Genomic DNA, 12496 nt, shown 5'->3' on the forward strand with positions numbered 1-12496 from the left:
ACGTCTAACTGCATCCAAATGAGGCTTTCTAGGCATCTGCATAAACTGACTAACAAGGCCAATAGCATAGCTCAAGTCTGGCCTTGTAATAGTCATGTTAATCAAACTCCCTTCTATCCTCCTGAACATAGTAGGGTCTTCTATCTCATCTCCAACATCAGCACTCAACTTCACATTTTGCTCCAATGGTACTGAAAGAGGCTTACATGTTGTTATACCATACTTGGATAACATATCCAAGCCACACTGCCTTTGGGATAGCCATATATCATCATCACATCTGATTACCTCAATACCAAGAAAGTATCTCAGCTCACCTAACATCTCAAACTTCTTCTTCAAGAAGTCCTTAACTTCAGCAATCCCATTGTCACTGTCACCTGTAATATTCAAGTCATCCATATACATGACTATGATGACCAACCCTGCATCTCCCTTTCTCACATAAAGTGAGTGATCAGCATCAGAAATACAAAATCCAATATTGACAAGATACTCTCCAATCTTGTTAGACCATGCTCTAGGTGCTTGCTTCAGCCCATAGAGCGCCTTCTTTAACCTGCACACATATGTGGGATGCTCTAAATCATCATAACCTGTTGGCTGCTCCATATACACTTCTTCTTGCAATTCACCATTCAAGAAGGCATTCTTAACATCCATTTGCTGCAAACTCCAACCTTTGGCTGCTACCAAGGCAATCACACACCTAACAGTTGCCATCCTAGCAACTCGACTGAATGTCTCTTCATACTCTATGCCATATGTTTGAGCATAGCCTTTTGCAACCAACCTAGCCTTATACCTGCTAACTAAACTATCTGCATTATGCTTGACTTTGTAAACCCACTTACAACCAATAGCTTTCTTACCCTTAGGTAAGGGTACCAAGTCCCAAGTCTTATTGGCTTCTAATGCAGCCATCTCCTCATCCATTGCTACATCCCAATGAGCATGACCAACAGCATCCTCAAAACAAGTGGGCTCAACATCCTCAACTAGTTTCACCATATAAGCATAATGGTGAGCTGCATAACCTTCAAAACCAAATCTTTTAACAGGGTATCTGACCCTACTAGATCTGCATACCACCGGATCACTCAATGGAGCCTTTACATTACTATGAGCTCTCTGTACACCTGGTGTCCTGACTGAAGGAATACCAAGCTCATCATCCAAGCTCTCCGAACCACTAGAATCTCCATCCAATCCAAAATGACTGGTAGATGCATCATTACCATCCAGCACTTTCTTCTTTCCTTTGTCATTCCCTGCAGCACTTATAGATCCACCTGAAGATGTGGGGCTACTCCTTAGTCTCCTAGACCATGGGCTCACTGTAGGTGTAGTACAAGATGATATTTTCGGTCCACTAAGACTCGTGATTCTTGTTTATCTTTCTACACATAGCTGTCCTAATCATTATCATCATCCAAAACATCACCAGCAGGTGTATACCAACTTCCCATCTCATCAAAGATAACATCCCTGCTCACTCTGAACTCACCTGTGAGGACAGGGTTATAACAGCAATACCCTTTCTACTCTAAAGAGTATCCAATAAAAACACATTTTTATGCCTTTGGACCAAGCTTCTTCCGTAGCTCATCTGGCACATGAACGTATGCAACACAGTCAAATACCTTCAAGTGCGATACATTAGGCTTCTTGCCAGTAAAGCATTCTTCAGAAGTCATCCCATGAACTGCAGCTGTGGGAGTTCTATTCATAATGTAGATAGCATTATGGACAGCCTCAAACCAAAAATGTTTGGGCATATTCTTTTCAGCCATTAATGACTGTGCAACTTCTGCAATATGCCTATTTTTTCTTTCTGCAACACCATTTTTCTTTGGGGTATACCTGCAAGTAAATTGCCTCTTTATCCCATGAGTCCTCAAGAAGCCACTGAACTCATTAGAGAGATACTCTCCCCCTCCATCTGATCTCAAGCACTTTACTTTTAAGCATGTTTCTGTTTCAACAGCTGCCTTAAAAGATTTGAAGTGCTTAAATACATCACTTTTTTCCTTCATAAAATATACCCATAACTTCCTTGAGCAGTCATCAATAAATGTGACAAAGTATTTACTGCCACCAAGAGATACATTCTATGTAGGCCCCCAAACATCTATATGCACTACATCAAGTATTTTTCTACTCACTTCTCTGTCATGCGTGAAGGGTTGTCTTCCCTGCTTACCAATCTGGCATGCTTCACAGACTTTATGCAATTCTGCAACTCTAAATGAAGGCAACCCTGTAACCAATCCTCTGGACTACATTAATTTCAACCTTTGCACATTTGCGTGTCCAATACGTTTATGCCATATTTCAATATCTACAATGACTCCTTTTCCTTTAGCATACATAGCAGCATCCATTGCAGGAATTCCAGCATCTAAGGTGAACATTCGGCCAACCCTACTTGCTTTTGTGATCAACCTGCATTTATCATTAAAGTCTTCTACAAAACAACCTTTTGCATTGAATCGGACGTGCAATCCCTGCTCTACCATTTGGTCAACAGATACTAGATTATTTGTAACTGATGACACATGTAATACATCTGTCAGACTCTTTTTCTAGCCATCATACAAGGACAAGGGAACCTTTCTAATGTGTGAAATTGGGTGGCATGAATCATCATCCGTCTACACATAACCTAGGTTTTGTAAGTCCTGCATCTCTCCAAACCATTCAACATGACTGGTCATATGATTAGATGCACTTGAATTGACATACCATACATCATCATGTGTCCCCTTTCCTGTAACTGCATTGATCATATGCTGCATAACAAACAGACGCTCATTTTTGTCTTCATTCTGTCGTGAAGACGATGCATAGTTTCCTTGCTGCAATTTACCACTGCGAATATCATCCTTCTTTGCATAGCAATGGGCTGCAATATGGCCTGTTTTGCCACAATAATGACAAACAATAGCAGAATTTCCAGAACCTCTATTCTACCATCCACCTCTTCCTCTAGAGCTCCCCTGCCTCTAAATTTTCCTCTGCCTCCAGAAACCTGCATTTCACCAAACTTTTGATTAAACCTGTTTTGCTGGTTATCGCCAATACATCCCATACCATGGCCTCTCGAAGAGGATCTACCACGTCCCCTTCCTGAACTCGAGTAAAATGCTTGGACCTGTTCACTATTTCTTTCAGATGAATCACCCTGCATATTGATCTCTTCAGTAATCATGAGAGAGATCAGCTCATCAAAATCTGGAAATGGCTTTTGTACATATATTGAAGTAACAAATGATTTCCATGCCTTCTCATTATTAAGGCCACTCTCACAGTGGATAAAACCAAATCATCATCATCCGGCATTGCATCAATCGCTGTAAAGCATCTGCAATGCTCCTCACCTTCAACACATACTCATTGATGACAGACATTTTCCCTTTCTTCAAGGCATTCAACTCTTGCTTGAGTTGAATCTTTCATGCCTTTGTATTTACTGAAAACATGCTCTCAAAAATTGTCCAAGCTGTATGTGAAGTTTCTGCATTCTTGATATGTCCCAGCATAGTATTATCAATTACTGCAGATAGCCAGTACATCACCTTTTTGTCTTTCGCATTCCACTCTTTCCATGCTTTTAACTCATCTGCAGTCGGAGGGATACCCAGCTCTGGCTCCTTTTCTTCACCTGAGACAAACTCATAAAGGCCCTTTCCAATGAGTAAGTTCGTCACACGGAACTTCCATGAAGGGTAGTTGTTCTTGTCGAGCTTCTCAATAATGGGATTTCCACTGTTCTCTGCCATTATCACAAACAAGGATATAACACAGCAAGCTAGTCTTCTGCAATCTTCCACAACACGTGCACAATAATACACCAAGCAACCTTTTTCACTCATTGCTCAACAGTACATGTAATCTGCAACCTGTTTGGAGATAAACCTTATGTTTGCTTCTTGCAAATACCTCAAAAATTACGGATTGGCAATCTGTAACCTGCGCACCCACTTTCGATCAATACAGCCGAAATCACTGTGTACCCCTTGAAACTGTTTCCCGCAACCTTGCGGCTCTAAAACGGGGCCTGAAATGGCCTCAGACGCCCAAAATAACTGCAAGAAAACCGTAAAGGGCTTAATCTATAGAATATAAGTGAACTTCTCGCACACCAAATCTCATAGCAATCTGAGATTTTTGCTCGACCCTGCTTCCAGTGCCTCCACAGGTACTATCCAAGAGAGAGAGTGGAAGAATGGGAGAGCTTCTTACCTATTGCTTGCTTGCTCGAACCTTGCTTCTTCTCCTTCACTTCAGCCTTCAAAATCAGTCTCTCTCAGTGGTGCGGCTCTGATACCATGTCAAGAATCGCGTGGTGGGGGGACTTGCTTGAGCTGCTGCGCCAAAAACACACACTGTATACACAAGAGGAAGCTCACTCAAGAACACAAGAAGAGAGATGGATGCCAAAACGTTTTCTTGTTGGTTTCTTCTTCTTCTTCCACACACTATACAATGTACACAAAGTATAGATAAGATAAAACATAAAGAAAAGTGGCCTACTAAGTCAAACAGTGCATAACCGACTACACTAATCGACTGGCGCTATATCTTTGCCAGCTGTTGGTAGGTGTAACAAACTAAATATAATAAGTGATAAGTTAGTAGCCATGTGAGTATCATAATGACCACCAACGTGCTAAGTGTAGATGTGCAGACTCATCTAGCCAAGTGGTCCATCATCAATGTCCGCATGTGTTCAGCTTGCCATCTCAACAAATCTCCTATCTACCTCAAGCTCCGGTTCGGGGCTGAAACCCTTACTTCGATCAATGCTCGATTTGAAGCACGCAAGTGCTCAAGCTTGAATCTATTGGTCCTGGCAACAGAACCAAAATGTAGAGGCATGTATAAGCTCTACCATCAAGACCCACGGACTGCTTATTGTTCAAGCATTTCAAGCGAGCAGCACTAATGGCTACCTCTCACATGGCCAACGTGTTATCCCTCTCTATGAGTGTAGTGAGCTTACCTTGATGCCCAATTGAGTTGCTTCCTCTCTCAAGCACTCCGATAGCTCCATGATTCTTGATGCAAGCTTAAGCATCCTCAAATCCCCTCCATCCTCCATAGCCACATGTGAGACAAGAGAAGAGAAGAGAAGAGAAGAGAAAGGAAGAGGAGATGGTGGAGAGCTTCACCTCCTTGATTCCTCACCTTCACATGCTCACTCCCTCACATGCTTCACCTCCTTGATTCCTCACCCTCACATGCTCACTCCCTCACACTCTCACACTCCCTCCCTCAAGCACACATAAGCAAGAAAAGAGAAGAGAATGAGACAAAAAGAAGAGTCCACTTTGCCACACACCAAAGAATGAGCTCTCATTCATCTTTTGAACGTTATATACAAAGCCTTTAATCCCATTTGGGCAATCATCCCCTTATCCCCTTTTTTACATGGCTGGCCATGGACTAGTAGGCCCTTTTTCCCATTGTCCTCCTATCTTCCTAGCTTCCTTCCTATTGCCATCTACTTTTATAATTTGCACGAGTGAGAGCCAAGTGCTCTTAAAATAAATCATGGTGCACCTTGTGCTCTTTTACAAAAGTATTGACTTGTGCTTTTTCTTGTATGCCTTTCTCCTTGATCTAGGACTTTTTAGCACTTCTTGTGTTTCCATATTTTTCTTAGCCCACCTTTGTCTTTCGTTTCACTTTTGCCTTGGCCTTGTCCTCTGCTTTAGAGTTTTTTCGGTTTTCTAGCTTGTTCATTTGAGGGTTAACACCTGACTAGATGGATCCACATGTCTATAGTTAGCATGTTAGTGGTCATTACAATCCTCACATGGCCACTAACTTATCACTAATTATATTTAGTTTGATACACTTATCTACAGCTGGCATAGTTGTAGGGCCAATCGATTAGTACAGTCAATTATGCACTGTTTGACTTAGTAGGCCACTTTCCTTCATGTTGTATCTTATGTATACTCTATATACATTGTATTGTGTCTGGAAGAAGAAGAAACCAATAAGAAAACATTTTTACCTCTATCTTTCTTCTTGTATTCTCGAGTGAGTTTCCTCTTGTGTGTATTGTGGTGTTTGGCACAGCAGCTTAAGCAAGTCCCCCCATCACATGATTCTTGATATCATTAGTGTCATCTTACAAGGGTAAAGCATTGAGCATGTCTAATGTAGTGTTTCTCAACATGAAATAGATGTAAATTCACTGTATGATTATACTCAACTAATGAGCTTGATGGTCGAATGGTTGGAATTTATAGGTATGTTGGCTTGGCCTAGCCTATGGAGCATATGAGAGAGAGAGAGAGAGAGAGAGAGAGAGCCCTTTGTGGTATTGAAATGATATTCTTCATCCAAATAAATATATTTATTTCAATGCATTAAAGAAGCTTGTTGCTCAAACTATTCATTATGGGATAAGGGGCACCCAAAAAATCTTTTAAAAACTTAAAGAAGGTTAGATATGACTAAAAGTGAAGTAACAATCATGAATGGAAGAACCCAACTTGCTGTTGAGATATCCAGCTCCACTCGTGATATGCCAGGGTGACCGTTGTGCATTTATGTCACCGACTTGTCAGTTGCAGATGCGGTTGGTACACCGCCCATGAATAATAGCTAGATGACAGCTATCCTTATCTACTCTAGTTCGTGGCTCAGTTAGTATGCCACCTTAGTTAGTTGAGTTTGGTTTGAGACCCATATATAGGGTTCGTCTATTTCTATGTACAAGAGTTCTTTTTGGCTTACACAACTAAGAAGAGGAAACCTGTTTTCAGCCTCCACCTGTGTGTGTATTCCCCCATTGTGCAAGCAAGAAAGCTACAAGTGAGACTCCTTCCTTCTCTCCCACAATCTTGACATGGTATCAGAGCCTTGTTCATGGTAAGGAGCTCAAAAAAGCAAGCCAAGTTCGCGGTGTTCTGGTAAGAGGACCAGTGTTGCTTTCATTCTTCTATTTTGGGAGCAAGTCTCTACAGGTAGCACACGTGGGAAGTGCAAGAGTGCATTGTCTCAGGTTGAGACGCCCTTTGCGGTGACCCTGTTTTTTTTATTTGAGGCCATTTCGGGGCTTGTTTTGGAGGCGCAAGCTTTCTGCACGCACTGAGGAAAAGGCCCTATTTTATACTGTGCGACCACTGTTCTACAGGTCGGTGAAAAGTTACTATAGAAATTGCATCGTATGCTTGTGCGCAGAGACATTGGGAGTTACAGAATCATCCTTGTTGCCTGTTGATGCAAAAGCGTCACTAGGAAGTGACTGTGTGGTCGAATACCACTTTCGTCAGTTTTGCATATTAGCCCTTGTGAGGCTGAAGCTGTGTTCTTTGCAGTGACAGAATTTTTTTTTGCAGTGTTCTGTAATGGCATCTGATTCTCTCTCACAGATTGTCACTGAAAAGCTTGACAAGAACAACTTCCAAGCATGGAAGTTTAGAATGAGGAATTTCCTTATGGGAAAAGGATATTGGAAATTTGTTGCAGGAAATGAAGAAGAACCAGTTCTTCCTGATGTTCCCAATCAACAGCAAATGCAGGCATTTAAAGCATGACATGAGAGAGCCAGGAAAGTTATGTACTGGCTGTCTATCAGCATTTCAGACTCTATGATTGTGCATATTCAAGATGCAAGTACGCCAAAGGAGGCATGGGATACTTTGTCAAAAATGTATAGCACAAATACGCAATCCAGGAAAATGCAACTCAAGCAAGAGTTGCACAATGTGCAAAGAGAAAATATGAGCATCAATGACTACCACATGAAGGTGAAGAAGATTGCAGATGCACTTGCTTCCATTGGGTCGCCAGTGGAAGATGATGATTTAGTTTCTGTGACCTTGAATGGTCTAGGAAAGGATTATGCACAGTTCCGAACATCCATTTCCATCCGTGAAAGATTTCCTGATTTTGAGGAGTTGATTGCTCTTCTAATTTCTGAGGAGCAGAGAAATGGTGGTGCATCTTCTTCAGGAGGAACTTCAAAAGAAGCTGTCTTCTACTCAAATGCTGGAAGAGGTAGAGGAAGAGGTAGAGGAGGCCGATCTGGAGGCCGTGGTAGAAATCAGAATATGCAACAAACTCAAGAAAACCAGTCCTATAGAGGAGGGCGTGGTAACACTAGAGGCAGGGGAGCCAAAGAGGTCGTGGTGGATGGCAAAGAGGCCAAAATGCAAACAGCAACGTTGAATGCTACTACTGTGGTAAAATGGGTCATATGGCTAAAGACTGCTATAAAAAGCAAAATGACATCATGAATGGAAAACTGCAACAAGGGAATTATGCATCTTCTAGTAGACAGGGTGATGACAGAAATGAGCATTTGTTTATGGTGCAGCACATGACCAATTCTGTGACAAGTGCAAAAGAAAGTAACAATGTGTGGTATGTTGACTCAGGTGCATCAAACCACATGACAGGTCATGCAGAATGGATGTAGGATGCAAGGAAAATGGAAAAACCAAGATTTGTGGAGACTGGTGACGATACTGCACATCCTATTGTGCAGATTGGAAATATTCCTTTGTCTATGCAGGATGGGAAAAAGAAATACATGTCGGATGTATTTCATGTCCCTAATATCACCAAGAACCTAGTTTCTGTTGGTCAAATGGTTGAGCAGGGCTTGCAGGTCAGATTTAATTCCCATGGATGCTTTGTTGAGGATATGAAAAATAAAGGTCGCTTGATAGCAAAAGGAAAGAAGAACGGCAGAATGTTTACGTTGGATGCAAACATGTCTGAATTGAGTGCAACAATGTTTGCACATGGGACCGGTGTAGTTGCAGATATTGATATCTGGCATAAACGCATTGGTCATGTTAATGTACAGCGACTTAAATCAATGCAGGCCCAATATATTATTGCAGGATTGCCTAAATTCAAGGTTGCAGAAATGCATAAGGTATGTGAAGCCTGCCAATTTGGAAAATAGGCAGGGAAACCATTTCCTAGACATGTTCAAGAGAGTAAGAAGCCATTGGAATTAATCCACTCTGATGTGTGGACTACTAAAGCTGCATCTCTTGGAGGCTGTCATTATTTTGTGACTTTTATTGATGACTATAGCAGAAAAGTTTGGGTGTATTCTATGAAAAAGAAAAGTGAATTTTTTGGGCATTTCAAAACTCTTAAAGCTATGGTTGAAAAAGAAACAGGCCTGCAAATAAAATGCCTAAGGTCAAATGGAGGGGAAGAGTACCTCTCAAATGAGTTTGCAAGGTTCTTGCAGGAGCATGGCATAAAGCAGCAATATTCATGTCGTCATACCCCACAACAAAATGGAATTGCAGAAAGAAAAAACGGGCATATTGGAGAGGTATCTCGTGCCATGCTCAATGAAAAAGACCTGCCAGATTTTTACTGGGCTGAAGCAGTTGCTACAGCAGTCTACATAATGAACAGGACTCCCACTGCAGCAATACATGGGATGACTCCAGAGGAGAGGTATACTGGTAGGAAACCAAATATTTCTCATTTGAAGATTTTTGGTTGCATTGCCTATGTTCATGTGCCAGATGAGTTGAGATCCAAGTTGGATCCAAAAGCTGAGAAGTGCATCTTTATTGGTTACTCTCTGCACAGCAGAAAGGGTATAGATGCTATAACCCTTCTACTCGTAAGTTTACAGTGAGCAGAGATGTTGTTTTTTATGAGATGAGTAGCTAGTACAAACCAGTAAATGTGATTGATGATGTAGATGCACAAAATGGTAATGCTGCACAAAATTCATAGCAGCAGTCACAAGATATTAGTGAACCTGGAACGTCCTCTAGCAATGGTTCACATTCTTCGCCATGGACAAGCAGATTGAGATCAGGAGAATCTTCTCAAAGCAATGCAGATAGTGGTATTCAGGTATCACGAAAAGGAAAAGAGAAGGTAGATCAGCCCATGTTTGATGTGAATGCAGGTCACTCTTATGTGGATGGTGAATCCAGTGGCTCAGAACAGAGCATTGATGATGAGTTGGGTATTCCTTCTATTGTTACACCTGGAGTAAGGAAGACCAGGGATGTTTTGAGAGCACCTAGAAGTGAACCTACTTTGCGCAGGTCTACCAGAGCTAGGTATCCTGTGGATAGGCTGAAATATGATGGATTTACAACCATTCACTATGCATATATGGTCAAAGTGATACAGGAACCAGAACCCACTTCTTTTGAGCAAGCCATGGGAAAAGAAAAATGGGAGAAAGACATGGATGAAGAAATGGATGCCTTGGAAGCAAATGCTACATGGTAAGTGGTACCTTTGCCTAAAGATAAGAATGCAATTGGTTGTAAGTGGGTTTATAAGGTGAAGCACAATGCAGATGGCTCTGTGAACAGATACAAGGCAAGATTAGTAGTCAAGGGGTATGCACAAACATATGGCATTGATTATGAAGAAACATTCAGTCGAGTTGCAAGGATGGCAACCGTAAGAGCAGTCATTGCTATGGCTGCATCAAAGGAATGGTCTTTACATCAGATGGATGTAAAGAATGCCTTCTTGCATGGTGATTTGCAAGAAGAGGTCTATATGGAGAAGCCACCAGGTTATGTGCATGCTGTTCATCCTGAGTTTGTTTGCAGGTTGAAGAAAGCATTGTATGGCTTGAAGCAAGCACCTAGAGCATGGTTTGACAAGATAGGACAGTATCTTGTCACTATTGGCTTTCACATTTCCAAGGCAGATTTCTCACTTTATGTGAGAAAAACAGAGAAAGGTATTATGCTACTTGTCATTTATGTTGATGATTTGATTATGACAGGTGACAGTGATGAAGATATCCTTCATGTGAAAATGCTATTGAAGCAGAAGTTTGAGATGAAGGATTTGGGAGAGCTGCGTTATTTCTTGGGCATTGAGGTGATTAGATCACCAAGTGGGATACAGCTCTTGCAGAGGCAGTATGGATTGAATATGCTGTCCAAATATGGGATGACAGGCTGTAAGCCTATTTCAGTTCCTTTGGAGCAGAATGTGAAGCTGAGCGTAGATGCAGGTGAGCTTCTGGAAGACCCTACTATGTATAGACGCATAGTAGGAAGTTTGATTTATATTACTATTACCAGGCCAGATTTAAGCTATGTTGTTGGATTGGTAAGTCAGTTTATGCAGGCTCCAAGGAAACCACATTTGGATGCGGCTAGACGCATACTCAGGTATGTGAAGTCCACATTGCAGTATGGACTATTTTATGAGACTGGGGTTCAGATACAGTTGCATGGATACACTGATGCTGATTGGGCTGGTAGTATTTCTGATAGACGATCTACCAGTGGATATGTGTTCTCTTTTGGAGTGCTGCAGTCACTTGGAGCAGCAAGAAACAGCTACAGTTGCCTTGTCGAGCACAGAGGCTGAGTACAGGGGCGCAGCAATGGCTGCATGTGAGGTAGCTTGGTTGCATAAGCTACTTTATGATATGCATCAGCCTACAGATGGGCCAGTTGTCATTTATTGTGACAACATGAGTAGTATACACTTGGCAAATAACCCAGTCTATCATGCTAGAACAAAGCACATTGAGGTGCATTATCACTATGTGCGGGAGAGGGTTTTACTAGGTCTTATTGATCTAGTTTATGTCAGCACAGAGGATCAGGTAGCTGACATATTTACGAGGGCATTGGGCGTAGAGAAGCTGCGCAAGTTCAGAGACCTGCTTGGTGTGCAGGAATTGGGATTGAGCTCGAGGAGAAGTGTTGAGATATCGAGCTCCACTCGTGATATGCCAGGGTGACCGTTGTGCATTTATGTCACCGACTTGTCAGTTGCAGATGCGGTTGGTACACCGCCCATGAATAATAGCTAGATGACAGCTATCCTTATCTACTCTAGTTCGTGGCTCAGTTAGTATGCCACCTTAGTTAGTTGAGTTTGGTTTGAGACCCATATATAAGGTTCTTCTATTTCTATGTACAAGAGTTCTTTTTGGCTTACACAACTAAGAAGAGGAAAATTGTTTTCAGCCTCCACCTGTGTGTGTATTCCCCCATTGTGCAAGCAAGAAAGCTACAAGTGAGACTCCTTCCTTCTCTCCCGCAATCTTGACACTTGCAACTCTTAAGAAGAATATTGATGAAGATGAAGCAATAGTCGTACTGCTTGCAAGCATAAATAAGGATCCATATGAGAATCTTGTGTCCATCCTAAGTAATGTTCGAAGTCTCTCACTCAAAGATATTGAGAACTCTCTTCTTGATGAAGAGAATAAACAGAAGAACAAGAATGCAACAGATGGTGTCCCATCATCTAGGGAAAATCTCTTATACACCAAAGGAGCTACTGGACCCAAAGGAAGAGGTCGAGGATTCAACACCGACAACAAAGATCGGATGATATGGCATTATTGTGGTAAGACTAGCCATATAGCCAGTGAATGTTTACACCATAAAAGAGCACAACAGATGCGGAATCGTAACCACCAGAATCAGTTCATGAATGAAAGAGAAGAAGAAGAAGAAGAAGAAGAAGAAGAAGAAGAAGAAGGAGAAGAAGATGCTTC

The sequence above is a fragment of the Lygodium microphyllum genome, chromosome 19 (genome assembly GCF_053477565.2).
Source record: "Lygodium microphyllum isolate KBCC chromosome 19, Lygodium_microphyllum_v1.1.10, whole genome shotgun sequence".
NCBI classification, from domain to species: Eukaryota; Viridiplantae; Streptophyta; class Polypodiopsida; order Schizaeales; family Lygodiaceae; genus Lygodium; species Lygodium microphyllum.